This window comes from Dicentrarchus labrax, unplaced genomic scaffold (genome assembly GCF_905237075.1).
Source record: "Dicentrarchus labrax unplaced genomic scaffold, dlabrax2021, whole genome shotgun sequence".
Classification (NCBI taxonomy): domain Eukaryota; kingdom Metazoa; phylum Chordata; class Actinopteri; family Moronidae; genus Dicentrarchus; species Dicentrarchus labrax.
This window is the reverse complement of record NW_026136722.1, coordinates 17,144,398-17,158,108: the sequence shown is the minus strand read 5'-3', so window position 1 is coordinate 17,158,108 and position 13,711 is coordinate 17,144,398.

Sequence of the window (13,711 nt, the reverse complement as noted above, 5' to 3'; positions counted from 1 at the left end):
GCTGTTGCGCTGACAGTCCCACACATCAGCGTCAAGTCACAAACTCTGCAACCTGCTGCGTCAATTGCAGGTGCACAAAGTGAGATGGAGGAGAGGGAAAATTGTCCTTGATACTGGTTATTATTGTGGTACCATCCATCCTAATTTGTGGCATTTAGAGTCTCTCCGCTGGCACAAACAAGTGTTTTGATTCGTCATTAAGGCTCCAGCAAAAGCCTTCCCCTTTCCTCTGAGCCACATGCTAACACCTGACACATTTCCTCAGATGAAACTTTGTAACGCTCCTCTTTAGCCTCTCATTCAAGGTCCCAATGTTTTATTCAGTTGTCATAGTAACCTGATATCCACAATGCAAATGCTACAGCAGGGAAATGAAGGCAATGTGCAGACAGTGCTGAGGTGATTCCTGTTTAGATATGTCTTGTCATGCATACATTAGACCCTATTACCCGATTCACTCTCCGGTGTGGGGGAGTAGTCACACAAAAGTGTCTCGTCACTGGTTCCAAAGACCTACACTGGGACTTAATATTTTTGTGGCGCTCTCTCTCTCTGCCTCTGCAGACCTTCCTGCTTTCATATTTTTCTTTTTAAAAATTAGACAAAAAGAAACTTGTAATTTTGCTCTAGGCTCTACATTAATGTGCTTTGGTCCAACACTTTGGCCCAGACTGAAATATCTCAACCAGTAGAAGATATAATTGCCACAAAAGTACTGCAAAGTGTTTTAACTGGTTATTAAACAGTCTCTTTAATAGTGATGACCTACATAAAGAAACAAGACCATCGGCGTGAAGACCATTTCCAGGCGGTGGTTTACTTTTAAAATGTAATCCAATACAACAATACACAGAATTAAATCTATTACTTTCCATTACTTTTGCATTATCTCAACAACAAAAATGTGTCCTCTGCTCAGAGTATGTTTAAAGAAAAAGGTTTTCATTAAGGACATTCAGACAGCAGCCTACAGACCTATAGGTGGAAGATGCTTTGTACTGTGATGTTGTTTCCCTTTATGCTTTACATGCGATGTGTTTGGTTAATGGATGAATCCAAGTGCAAGACACAGACACCAAAGTGTTGTGAAGTAAGGAGGATCTATTCCAGTAAAGTTGCTGAGGGGAACGACAATGACTATGATGAAGATGATGAGGAGCAAGAGTGAATGGCTCACTGAAGGTGGCTGGTAAGAAAGCTGGCAGGCAGACAGGTGACGTGTAGTCCTGAAGAGAAGAAGAGAGAGAAGTGTTTAGATTAGCCAGCAGTATTACAAAAGAAACACAAGACACAGAGGGAGCCTGAAAAGGATGCTACCAGGTGACCGAACAATCTGATGCTGGATGTCTGCCGAGCTGTGTATGAAATATTGAGTTGAGAGATGCAGGTGAGTAAATCGGATCGGAGAGCTAACTGCAGACAGGTGTGCAGAGCAGGGAGCCAGGAGGGAAGCCACACCCACAACACACAAACACACACACACACACACACACACACACACACACACACACACACACACGACAGACAGACAGACAGACAGACAGACAGACAGACAGACAGACAGGTGCACAAGAAAAAACGTGGGGAAATGCAGGTGTACAGCAGTGGCCATGACATTAAAGACAAAATATAGGCCATGATGATGAATTGGAAACTGTAAGTACTGAGATTTTTCCGTCTTGGTGCCCGAACAAAACCCAGGTGCATCACAATGAATGTGCGACGTCCATCTGCAATTAAAGTAATTGATTTTCAGGACTAAAGACTGAACATCTGAATGGTCCTTAAAGTGTCCCAGAGCTATTTATTGAAACTGGCAAAGCTGATAACATAGCTGTGAAGTCTTGAAGTACTGTAACTCCAAAGAAGATGAACCCAAGTGCAGACACACTGAAACAAAGTAAATGATTAATTCTTTAAATAAACAGCCCAGCAGGATTTTAACACAGGATACTCTTGTCAAATATAATGTAAGACAGAACTTTAATTTAACTTTATTCACAAGATAAGCTCTCTCTTCAGTCCATTGCCATTGTCTCCTACGCAGGGATTCTTAAAATGAAGCAGTCTGTAGACAGAGGTCATAACAGGTGAACGCAGGTTGATAACCGGAGTTAGTCTGCTGATTGGTTGAGGAGATGCCTGGTTACCTGCTGGTGGGAATACCAGAAACAACACTGGCTCACTCCCAGGGGAGCACTCGTCTCTGCTCCAGGGTGCTAAGTGTGATCACAATCAGTACCGTGGGTAGAGATCAAGAGAGGAAAAAATCTTCTGAAATACTGTTTATGAAATACTTGTTTTCACAGATGCCCCTAAAAAAGTTCCCCATGTTGTGAAAGTGCAATTTTCTGCTTAATTTTGGCATATTTAATTTGCAAAATATGCAACACAAATAGATATAATTGGATAATAATTAAGGTAATTAAATCCCACAGGAACAAAGCATTGACACAACATCTGGGAAATTGCCTTTCAGGTTTTAAAGAGACTTTTTGGACATTTGGGATTATTATCACCCACTGAAACCTTGTTGGAGCTGAGGTCAGGTTGACAGCAAAAGCCTTGACACACCCCGCCGACCATGAACCGCCCCAGGACTGTCACTGAGTGGCCAATCATCAGTTAGAATTTTTTTACGGCAGTGAAAAGGGTCATTCAGTGATCAAGGTTGAGATCAAAACTTTGAGCCTTTGAGCCTTTGTGCCATTCGTGAGCACATCTACCTCCAAAAAGCAACGTGACGTCCGTCTACCTTTTATTCATCAGATCCTCAAATAATGACTAGCTCTAACCCTGAAGTGAATGTTGTTCAGCAGACAGAGATATTTGTGAACTGAAAGTTTCAAAGGACTTCGACAGAAATAACCTTTCAACATTTGTGCTGTGATTTTCATGGTCTCGTTACAATCACTATTCAACTTCTGTTCTGTTGGAGGCTATACAACACTATTTTCCAGAAGGGACTGTTGAATGCCCCAAAACAGCTCGTCAGTTATGACTGTTTGCTGAGTCACTGACTGATATTTGTGCAGTGTTTCAGTCGCTTCAGGGGAAGAAAACTATGTCAAGTTCATAAGGGAGGTTTTAAAACTAATGCTTATGTATTTAAATGAGGTTTTTTGAATAAAAGCGAGGCATCATACCAAATTAACTACAGCGCAGCACACTATGTATGTCACACACCCACACACTCTACTTCCTTTTTACCGACTTGGAAAAGTAAAACACAGAGCCACCCTTCTCCACTGAGTGACAATGGATGGTTACAGGTTCACTTTCATTCATAAAACCATGTTTCCATATGTGAACATGTGTTTTATGTCATTTCGGTGAACCTGTAACCATGTGACAACAGTATACCGAATCCGTCAGAGGAGAGTGAGTTGGCACCACCTACAGGTCAAAAGCCAAACAGAGGAAGGAGTCAACCACATCTTGGTAAACAACAGCACACAATTATATTCAAGCATTTTATTGTCAGCAATTGAAAGGTATGTGAACAAACTGTTCCACCAGGTTATTGACAAAAAGTAAAACAACTTGGAGCACGAGGAACACGTCCTGCTCCAATGGAACATAAACGGGAGGTCCCTAAAACTTCCTGTACTGCAGTCCAATGGAGGATGCCCGTGAAGCTCTCTCTGTGAGTGCAAACGCTACCTATCAAGGGCCATAAATATGTGAAGCTTCAGGATCTGGGTGCCATATCCTGACCTAGGATAACGTGTCCCATCTGACTGGAAGCTTCCACGGGTGGATCTCCGCTATTTATGGTCTCAGTGGCCAATTTGGTGCCACCAAGAGTACCTGAATGCACAGTAGCCTCACCCTCCTGAGGAAAACCAGCATGAGAGGAAGAGGGGAGAATACATACAGTCTCATACGAGGCCATGAAAGGCTCAGGGCATCCATCCCTAGTGGTCCTGGCTCGACTGTCTGGTGGGTGGAATGTGTGTGCAGCCGGACTTTCTGGTCCTCATCCAATCAAGCCTTTGCTGCAGGTCCTAACACCTCACCAGCAGCTAACAGTGGACAGCTGCTCAGTCTGCACACACCAATCCAATGCAATGTGGCTCAACCAAATATGCCGCTGGGCCTTGGTCAGCTGTGGATCTGGGAGAACTGGACCCTGGCCAGGCGGCATACCGTCCTCCAGGCCAGTGTCCTGCTTATCACTCTTCAAGATTTTATACTGTCTTTGTGGCAGGGAACACATGGCATCTGTTACTGAATAATCTGGAGAGTAGAATAAGAGAAACACACACACAGGAAATAAAATCATGTAAATATTTCGAGTGATAGAAAAACAGCTCAGTTCAAGGGTGGACAAAATTGCTGCGTCATTTGGTCCAAATTAAATGAGTGGCTGTGCTTATTACACGCCTGTGACATCTACAGATGAAATGTTTCTTTTTTTTCTCCAAGCATTTGATCTGTCTACGTGAAGAGAACAACACATCAACAAATGTAAGAAAATGCTTCTGAAATACTTTCTCCACAACTGTTGGAAATTACAGTATTTTAAAATAACTAGATTTTTAGGATTTTTCTTGTGTTATGGTGTTAAATAATCCTCAGTGCAGAATTAATTGAAGAGGATTATATCCAAGTCATAAGGAACAGTTTCTCATGATATCTTTTTTTAGCAAATTGACAGGAGACAGCATCATCTTTTTTACGTGTCTAATCTTCATGATTCACATCTGGGAGAGACACTTACCTCTGTATATTTTGCCTTTGAGTGTGTATGTGACTGAGTTCACATTCATCTGTGGTGTTTCAGTAATAAAACGGAGAGTACTTTGCAGGGTCCTTAATGACACAACTGTCTCTGAATGAAATATTGGAGAGCAGCCACCGAAGTTCACCAAGTTCACGCACTTCTACACACTTACTCTCTCATCTCGCTACCTCTCTCTCTCGCACACACACACACACACACACACACACACACACACACACACACACACACACATCAAAGACCATAACACTGTTAGACATCATTCATGTATGAGTTTTTTGTTTGCCACTGAAATGTCACGGTGCTTTTGCTCCAAAGATAAGAGAGAAAACAAGGACCCTCGAGTGTCTTGAGCCACTATCAAAGTGCTGCAGCTCAGTCTGGAAGCAGGATTCAGAGTGAAAATACAACATTTTTATTTTGTGAAAATACATTCTCTACCCGCTTGGGGACTGGTATATATACATATATATATATACATATATACATAAATATTTATACATATATAGATATATATCTATATATGTATCAGATTGTAACAATAATAATATAAATATCTTAACTGTACTTACAAGTGTTGTAACTGTAACTGTACAAGTTTGATGAGGTGGTGAGGCAGCGTGGGATCATGGGAGTTGTTGTCTTCACCACCATTGGCGTCATTGCAGTCAGCTTCTCCTGGTTAGGGTTCCTTCAGTGTTCATGGTTCAGGAGGTTTCTACCAGGAGCCCAATTATCTACAGAGGTCTCCTCCTCTCCAAAACAAACTGCTAAAAACACTGAATAAAGCATTTCCACCTTAAAAACATTTGGGATAATGTAAGAAAACAACTCAACTACAGATATAACATAAAGAGTATACACTGTTTAATGTGAAAATGTTACATATTATAGCTTTAAATAACTTTTTGGCTAGTTATTATTAAGGGAGGTTTTATGAAATTTGTCTGCATTTTAAAGCAACATAACAAAGTAAGGTATTCCTACGATTTGTATTGTGAAAATATGCTACTGCGTCTACTGTATGTGTATATTCATTATACATGGTATTTCAGTTTTACTTTGTGCTGCATGTGTTTTCTTTGGGAGTCATTGTGTAGTGGCCATCAGAAGAACTGTAGCTGTGGTGGAAGAATGTCAGGATGTATGTGACTGCATTTTTGCTGAGAGAAGGCTAATTAGTCCACCTTTGCGTTGCTAATCGAGTCATGACAACCAGCAGCACACCAGCAGGAGTAGAAAAGGAAGAATATGTCCCTTGACACTTTCCTCAGTAAGACTGACAGTTGAGGTCAAGAAGATGATGCAATCCTCTCATGGTGCTGTGTGAATAAGAGAGAGACACACATAATCATCTCTGCATCAAAGGGAGAGCTCATTTTGGCCACAACTGGACATAATTAATGCATAGACGCGGCTGTAAACACACTCTCTGATTGAACAAAAAGGATCTCGGTCCGCTGAGAGTCTCTTGCTGCTTCACTGCTGGCAGCAAATGAGAAAGAGCTGCCGTATCTGAGCAAAACACGCAACGAATATTGTGTTGCTCATTTATACAGCAAATTTACACAGAGACTGTTTCAAAGCATGTTTCAAGAGGTTTTCAATTATTTAAACAGTGATCATCTTTAAATGTATTTACACATAAGGAAATATTGATTAATGGTAGTCTATGAAGATACGAACACGAGGGACTGAGGGCTGTAAACATATAAAAAATGCAGTGAAGCGTGATATAGAGCATGCATATCAGCTTTCACGCTTTAATAAACAGATCCAAAAGACACTTATATGGAGAAACGTGCCAACTTCAATCAATAGACACAGAATTACTTGATGTAGCTTTTTTCTGTTAAATTCCATTTGTGTGTTTGACATTTTGAACAGGTGTGAACTGCCAAAAGGGTCTCTATGAAATTAAATGAAACTAAGAAGTGGCTCTGTAAAGGTGACGGCCTGAAAAGAAAGCACTTATCTAATCGGCGTAGCAGCTGGTTCACGTCAAAGCGGATAAAAGGAGCATGGGAAACAGCTTTACTTTTTCATTCAGAGGAGCAAGTGATAAGCACTCAGCATAAGCAGCCAGCCACACCTGAATACACGAACACACAAGATGCAGCTTTGATTTTATTTTAATGTGAGTATAGGAGGAGCTGTGACGTGTGATATGACTAGACAGACAAGTGGAATCATGTCCTAACTAAAAATAAGTATGATGTTAAAACTACACTGTGTGAGTGGGTCATATAGGACTAAACTGGTATTTTATTTCGATATGTCTAGAAATGAATAGACCCCCCACAAATTCCGACAATGGAAAGATGTGGGAGTAATTTGACCACCCGACAAGCAGTTCTGATGACGCATAATGGAAGTTTAAGAGTCTACTTCCAGCGGTTTGACAGTTTAAATGCTGAGGTTTAGGTGGGAGGACATTGTGGAAGAACTGGCTCCATAATAAAAACAACAGCGTACTGTTAAATGGTCACAATGACTATGCTAAAAAGCTAATTTTTAGCCAGTATAATGTTTACCCTGTTCACTAATGATAGCCAATTCTGTTTTATTTGTATTGTGCCAATTCATAGAGGTTATCTCAGGACAGAGCACTACTGTACTTCCACCATGAGCAAGCACTTGGGCGACAGTGGCAGTTGAGCCTGTTGGCATGCTAATATTGAACATAAAGTATTGAACAAGTAAGAATTCTGATCTGATGATGGTGCAATATGGAAAATTAAAGGTCCAGTATGTAACATTTAGGAGGATCTATTGGTAGAAATGGAACATGATATTTCATATGTCTCCATGAATATAGGAATTGTTGAGTTTTTGTTACTTGTTACTTGTTGTTTCCATTTTTATCTACAGACGCCGCAGGTTGGAGTCCACCATGTTGAACCCATCATGTTTCTAAAATAGTCTAGAACAGACAAAACAAACACTGGCTGTAGATAAGACCTTTAGGGCCCTTTGAGTTTTCTGAGAATTTCATGGCCACCGTAGTTTCTCCTACACGCTACGCAGCCCTTTCTCATTCCCAGGGCGTCAAATACAGATGCGAGTGGTGTTCAGTTAGTTGTCTTGTTAGTTGTCAGTCTGCAACTTCACCGCTAGATGCCACTAAATCCTACACATTGGTCCTTTAAAGCAGCGGTTCCAAACCTTTTTCCTCCCTTTTATATAATTTAGTAAACTGACTCAGGGAAATATTTTATGTATATTTCATATTTTAACAGTGAACTGGAAGAAATTTGCATACAAACTAATGATCTGGATAAATTTAGAGCAGATTGTTTCCTGTTTAGGGAACTTTTTGTACAATTCTCTGACTGTATTATATATATATTTTTAAATCATTTCTTTCATACAGACTTAATAGTCTTCTTTTTTGAGAAATTCAGTGATTTTTTTTTGCCCCTGGTGCTTGGCCATTGTTCTATAACACAATCTACTTTACTATACATTTCTTCACAGAAGTGAATTAGGTGCTGAGATATAGGCAGACTGTGTATATTGTTTACGTTTTCTAGCACACCTTAAAATCCAGAAGGTGTTGCGAGCCCCCATGAAGCTTCTGCCCCGACCCCCAGGTTGGCAACCACAGCTTTAAAGGATCACCTAAGATATTATATTTCCTCTTGAGGGGAACGTGAATGTCTGAACCAAATTTCGTGGCAATCCATCAGTTGTTTCACTCAATTTCACTCAAAACCACAAATGTCAACCTGCTGATGGTGCTAGAGGAAAAGTCAGTGAATCAACAAAGTCATCAGTGACAACATGAATATGTGAATCAAATTTCATGGCAATCCATCCAGTAGTTCACTCAATTTCTGGACCTACCGACAGACCAGAATGTCATCTCTAAAAGATCCTGAGGAAGTGCTCCACCAACATACTAATGACTGCAGTATTCAGTGCAGTCTACAGTGCATGGCATATAGATGTTATAACAACTCTTCAGTATATGTGTGATCAGTACCTGTTTAAAAAGGACATCAAAATGTTTTTATCATGGTCATGTTTTATCATAGATTAATTAACTGGTAGTTTCCCCTGTAGATTTTGTAGTTACAGCTTAAGGGTAGAACCATCTGTCTTCATAATGATGATTTTTTTTTTTTTAAACCTGCCCTGAGCAAAATGCTGTATAATCAATCCAATTCACAACGTCTGTCTGCAAGAAAGATGAGTGTCTAATCCCCACTGAGACACTTTAGATCGAGCAGTTCAGCCAAATGAAACGTCCGTGTGAGTTCTGGCTGGTTACTGAACAACAATGAGCAGTTCTGTTAAGAGTTAAATCTTTTATTGAAGTTGAACTGAAATAAAATAAACGCTCTGCGACGTTAGTTACTCTCCATTTGTTACTCCATAGTCTGTTTTGTAAGGGCACTGTCGCTACATCCTCGGCTTTGTGCCGTCAAAGATGATTGTGATAAGTTTAAAGAAATAGGAAACAAGCCAACGGTTTTTTCCTCCGTAGCAATCTGCAGCTTCACCGCTAGATGCCACTAATTTCTACACATTGCTCCATAAAGCAGCTAATGTTTGGAAATCCCAGAACAGGTTAGTAAACAACCACTGATATGTGAATGATGATTTCTGGGTATTAAAATCAATTTTGCTGCTGGACCTTGGACAAAAAGGTGGCATTGGACAAAATGAAAAGACATCTTTGAGATAAGCTATACAGACGCCCGAGGGAGAACAAGACTGCATTACAGCTGTCCTCTGGGTATTGTCATCCTTTGAGTTGAGGGAGAAATCCATTAACTGTCCAAATGGAAAACAGCAGACTAACAAAACAGGCTTCAATTTCAGTCTATTTTTCTGTTTTGCACAAAGGGTAGACAATTCAAACCTCCATCATTAAGTGTCTCCATTCAGTTCTCTACATTAGTAAGTCAAGTGCGTATGAGTCTGTGCTGAATGTAAACAGAAGATCAACACAAATAATACACTATATACTGTATAAACAGCTAATATCAGTAACGTTTTTGCTTTAAAGGAATACTTATTTATGGTGAAGAGTTTAATTAAAACATTCATACTAGGGGATGTCCTGATCAAGGTTTTTTTTAGCATATAATACAGTGCACAGTGCACACTTCAGTATTGCAGTTATCATAATCAATCCAATGTATAAGCTCTGCACTGTATTAAGTTAAACAATGCCTGCTTCAAAGCTGTTCTGTGTTGAGTATAAAATAACAAACCCTCTGTAATCTTTTTGGTCTAGTTGTTGTCTGGAGGGAGTTTCTCTCTCCAGTGTTTGTTGCCATGAACTACCTGACCATCAACTGTCTGTATATCCATTGTCAGTACATATTTTGTGCGGATTAAATTAATTAATTAGTCTTATTGGCTTGCCAAATTACACCAAATTCAACACTGCACTTCCTTTGGCCATCAGCAATAAACCCGCCAACTATCAGATGTTAAGAAAATAAGATTTATACCTCTCTCATTTCTGTGTGTTAATATGAAGGTATAGCCAACAACCAGTTAGCTTAGCTTAGCTTAGCACAAATACTGGAAACAGGGGGAAACCTCTAAAGCTTAACATGTTATATTTTGTTTGTTTAAAGGACCAGTGTGTACGATTTATTGACAAAGAAGAAACAAAACTGAAATGCGAAAAGAACAATTTGCCTTTGTGCTAAGCTAACCGGTTGCTGGAGTTAACATGCAGACGTGAGAGTGGTCTGCCATAAAGTTTATGAGCATATTTCCCAAAATATCAAACTATTAAAACCTTTAAACATGAGCATAAAGACTGTTTGGTTTCTGTCTTTTGGCATAAAGCTGCAAGGGCTTTCTTAGTTTTGCCTTGGGTCAATCCCTTCCAGAGAGACAGAAATGTACTTATTGAATGTCAGACGTTTCATCACCAGAGGGCTCATCGATCGCAGCTCACTGAGAGAAGACAACCTGCTAGTTTGGATGTCAAAGCAAGCCATCTCTGTCAACCCCCTGCATAGAAAGGTCAGAGGTTAGGGTACACCGTCAAAGACCTCACAGGGATTCAGTGTCTTGTTGAAGAACAACTCAGCATGTTGATCTCACGTTGACCTTTAAATGGAAGAACTCTGTCCTGCAGTCAAAATCCTACTTCAGTAAAAGGATTATCATCAAAATGTACTGAAAGTATGAAAAGTAGAAGTTATCATTCTGCAGTAAAATATCATCAGTGTTAGAGTACCTTTTTACTGTTGTAGCTGCTTGAGTTGGAGTTAGTTTTACCTTCTTTATAGACAGTTTTGTCCCACGGTTCTTAACCTAGAGGTCAGACCCCTTCAAAGGATAAATCTGAGAGGTCATGATACGATTAAAGGGAGATGAATGCTAGACATTTACATTCATTTAAAATCTTAAATATTGGATAATTTGAGCTCTTTGGGCCTCAAACAGTTACTCAAATAAAACCTTAAAATGTCTCTTCTGTGAAACTGCTAACAACTCAAAAGCACTTTTCAGACATGGAATATCCGACGTAAAGGGTGCACAGATGAAGCTACAGCTGCTCCACTGGACTGTTTTAAGTGCACATACTGGCATAAGTTCAACGAGGTCACCACCCAGGAGACCCACATCAATCTGGAGGAATATTCATCACCTGTCACTGATGAAGTATATTCCTACATCAGCAAATGTGTTGATGACGTGGTGATCACAAAGACAGGAGAATCATTCGTCAACCAGAAAGCGAGGATGAATGGAGAGGTGAGGGTTTTATCCAGAGCAGCAAAACAGCATCGCCAGAGCCAGACTGAAAGCTGGCATCAAGGAGGCAGAGTGGACTCTGTGCCATGTTCTTGTTAGCTTGTACAAAGGATTGATAGAAAGCATCCTGACTGGAAACATCATAAACTGGCATGTGATGTGCACGGCCCAGAACAGGATGACTCTGCTGCGATTAATTAAAACCGCCCAGAAGATCTTTTTTCCGTCTGGAAAGTACAGAAGCTTCCACTGCTATATCACCAGACACCAGAACAGCTTCTTCCCTCAGGCTGCAAGACCGCTAAAAGTGCCAGAGTGTAACATTTAATTGGATCTATTGGCAGGAATGGAATATAATATGGTATATAATGTATGATTTCAGAATGTATAATCAGCTGAATATCTGAATTGTTGTATTTTTGTTACCTTAGAATCTATCTACAGACGCCCCTTGTCGCACAAACAAACTAAACACTGGCTGTAGAGAAAGCCTTTTCACGTTTCCAGGTAATCAAATACAGACGTCAGCAGTGTTCAGTTGGTTGCAATCTGCATTCTTTACTGCTAGGTGCCACTAAATCCTATAAACTGATTCTTTAATTCATCCTCAGCTTGCCATCATGCAAAGGAGTATATTACATACAACCCTGGGATGTAAAATAAAATTAACTTGTATCCTTCAATACAAGGACAGAACTTGAATAAATGAAACAGTACTGCTAAATCTTTTATGTTTCTGTTTATTTGTGTTTGCATAAAAGACTAAAACGCCAATTGCCGAGGCCTTGAAGCCCATTAGACAGCTAAAAGGGAGAAAGCAGAGATCTCATTAAGAAGAGCCTCTTTTTGTTTTGGCTCTGCGTTCGCCCACACCTCATCATTCACATCTGACTCATCAAAGTTCATACAGTACTATAACAAATGGCTAAATAGCTCAAAGTCAAAGAGCTTCTCCCCCTCCGAGACATGATGCTTTATATGTTGTGGAGATGTTCGCTGGTATCTGATGAGTCCGCCTGCCATTAAATGTATTAATCCCTCACGTACCCCCGGCATGTCAATCTCAATTTTGTGAGGATACCAATTTAATTAGACAAACAAATCTAACAAAATCTGCTGATGAATCAACGGTGGAAACAAAGAATCTGCCATGCGGGATGAAAAGGCTTTCAGACGATGTTTTATTTTAACTTTTCGCTCTTTTTCCTTTAGGGAACCGGTTTGCCATTTACAGCAAAGTTATTTGTAACGATGAAGGCAGGCAGGAAGGACGTGGGCACTGTTTATGACCTTTCTGACGCTGTAGGAGTCGATTCCCTGAGGTGTTGTACCGCTCCCACTCTACACATGGGTGGTACATTACATGATAAAGAGTGTTATACAAAAGCTATAGTAATGATACCTTGTGCTGACTCGAGTCTGAATAATTAGATTGATAGCCTTGACTTTACCTTAACCGCTCAGGTCCCTTTCACCGTGACTATTACTGCATGTTGAAAAATATGATATTAATAATGTTAAAAGCCTTTCGGAGCCACATGCTACAGAGTTTGCAATGACATGTAAATAACAGACCTGTGGTTAAACAGTCCTACTAGTGAACAAGTGAATGTTAAAGTTGGGTAGTTGTACCTCCTTAAATTAAAATTATATTTTCATTTTTGTTGATTATTTTCATATACATGATATAAAGTTTTGGTGTATTTTTCCTACAAGTTCTTTATATTTCAATGCAGAATGAAATTAAATTTGAGTTGTTATCAGGTTTGCATTTATTACTGTCACATTATATTTGTTGAGTGCTGATGCAGTTTTAAGTTGATGCATGTTTTAAATTTAAAGTTCTAATCCCTTTTTCATGAAATCAAACCCAGTTCTAAAATTTTCATTGTGAGTGGAGGAGTCCGCCATTACCCCAATGGATTCAAATTGCAAACAAGAATGCAATCCACTGTTACTATTTATAATTTGATCTCATTGGTATCAGCCTCACTGTTCACTCTACTAACGCTGTATTAAGTTACTGGTAATACAAACTGAACATTTCCCACTGCTGCTGCTTCACATTAAAAGAGTTACACTGGCGATAAACAGGGTGGCTTTTATTGTGAAGCAGTCACAGGAAACTGAATTCAGTCAGCATTCAACAAAAATGCTTTGTCTAAAGACATTTTCTGTATTTAGTTTTGTGTTAAATAGATTGGTTTTGAATATTGCAGGGAGTAATAAAAGAGTCAG